Source organism: Egretta garzetta, unplaced genomic scaffold (assembly GCF_000687185.1).
Source record: "Egretta garzetta isolate BGI_Z169 unplaced genomic scaffold, ASM68718v1 scaffold862, whole genome shotgun sequence".
Taxonomy (NCBI): domain Eukaryota; kingdom Metazoa; phylum Chordata; class Aves; order Pelecaniformes; family Ardeidae; genus Egretta; species Egretta garzetta.
The window spans coordinates 253868-255959 of record NW_009258965.1 but is presented as its reverse complement, the minus strand read 5'-3'; the positions used below and the strand labels follow the sequence as shown (position 1 = coordinate 255959).

At 41.6% G+C, this 2092-nt stretch overlaps 1 protein-coding gene across 1 annotated transcript in view; it reads right to left on the bottom strand.

Annotated features, from left to right (window-relative positions):
- Positions 1-119, bottom strand: part of CTDSPL2 (CTD small phosphatase like 2) — a 45246-nt gene extending 45127 nt beyond the window's left edge. Inside the window, exon 1 of the mRNA XM_035890202.1 lies at positions 60-119. The gene's annotated coding sequence lies outside the window, so the exon portion shown is untranslated. The remainder of the gene's footprint in view (positions 1-59) is intronic.
- Between the last annotated feature and the right edge of the window lie 1973 nt (positions 120-2092).

Sequence of the window (2092 nt, the reverse complement as noted above, 5' to 3'; positions counted from 1 at the left end):
GCGCTCCCGGTTCTGCTCGACCTGCCGTGCTTTGCATTGCTCAGCTTACGTAGCTTTACCTTCTTTTGCAAAGCATAGGACAGTGCTCGTTCTGTGGGTTGGGTTTTAAGGCGCCTGTGGAGTCTAGTGTGAAGTTTTGTTTTCACTTTCTCTTTCTCTTGTTTGTTTTGTTGATTTGGTTTGGGTTTTTTTTAGGCAGCCTCTTTCGGTGTGAAATGTTGAGGATGCTGCATGCTTTAGTCTTTGAATGACTTAATGAAGCAGATTGACCATCTCATGCAGTAAAGCGTAAGAGGCCATAGGGAGGTTAATTTGTAATTTGCATCCTACTGAACTTGTATATCTAATTTTTCTTTCCATCGGTGATTACTTTTATCCGCCAGGCTTTTTAAACAGAAGCCTTCAGTTCGCAGTTAGCATGTGTGATGACAGTAGGATAACTTCTCAAGGTATTGCTGCAAATGGAATGTTTCTACAACCGTGGCTTGTATCCACGTCCTCTAATTTAGCAGAAACCCACACAGGTGTTGTGTGTTTTCTTCTTCTAGTACCTGTTGAATCCCTTCTTAGGTTTTAAACCTGGATCGTATTATAAAAGTCCCAGCTCTCTAGTCACTTAAACTATTTATTGGCTTGTTAAATTGAACCACATCTGCTGCTGTGAAGCCAAGATTTGTTTTAGAATTCTGTCGCAGGACTCTAATACTCTTTAGCAGAAGACATTATAAAGCTAATTTTACCATGGTTTCTTAAGAGGTCATAAAAGAGCAGTGGAAACAGTAGTCCCCCTTCAGAACAGGTAGCCTTATTTCTTTAGAGCATTGAGGTATTTCTAAATGCCCTCATTACCCGTAGTACTTGAATATTTTTTGTATGATCAGCTGTGAAAAAGGTTAGCTTGGACATGTTAAAACTTAATTAAGATTGTTTGTCAGTCCAGTAAGAGGAACTAGTATGGCAAGATAACTTTGTGATGTCTCATAGTACCAGCCCAGAAGGACATTCACTGATACTTGGAAGGTGGGAGTTTTGAAAAAACGGTAGGTGGAAATACTTTTTTAAACCATGTAATTAGAACTAGCTGCCAGAGGAAATCATTCAACGAGATTCAAAGCAAGCAGATATTTGTATGAATACCAAAACGGTCTAGAGCCTTTATAACGAAAGCCAAAAAAGCATTTAGAAGAGAGATTAAAGCATATGACTCAGGGTTCAAACTAATCTTTATGGGAATGAGAACCGTACTTCCCCGTGTTACAGAATATTAAAATGTGGCTTCCACAGCGGTCTTGGGCTGTCCTCGAGTCCCCTGGTTCTGAGCCGTGTTGGACCAGCAGGATTGTGAGCTTTGCCGCACGTCGGCTGGGCATATGTAAAATCACATTGCTAATTGACGGTGCGGTGAAGGCAAGAGTTCAAAGGTCCGCCTGCTGTAACCTGTTCCCCACATGATAATGTACACCATGAAAAGAGCATTAGCTCTGCCTGTGTGTGAAATGTAAAAACGCTAAATGACGCCGCCTCTGCCCGCGTGCACGGGAAGCATTGGAAGCTTTCGATGCGCATTCGGTTCGAAGAAAAGGCCCGTGTGTTGGCAGCGGCGGGTTTTTCCCCTGACGGTGGATTTCAGGCACTCTGTCAGACTGAGATATTCTAGGTGCACGTTTTCGTCACTTTACAGAGAAGCTGAAGGAAAAAAAATGTATAGTTGCCAGAATGTTGCACATTCCTGAAATGTTAGATTGCAAATGTTCATTTTAAAGGCCATTCTTCCTATTTTAGGATTTCTTCCCAACTCTTTTTTTTTTTTTTTTTTTTTTCCCCCCCCTCTAGGTCTTGCTGATCCATTAGTTTTTACACACTCATTTAAAATGTCATGCTTTAGTGTGACTTCCCTATTTGTTGTAGAGATGAAGGATTGGTGAGCCCACCAGTTTCTCTTGGTAAGCTGTTTCAAGTATCTGCAGTTAGGGGTTGTATTTCGTTTCAGTTTTGAGTTTAACTTGCAGCTATCGCATCTGATGCTTCTCAGCAAGATTCAACAGTCATGCACTGCTGGAGTTCCTCTTTCATGTGTCAGGACCCACGTGTA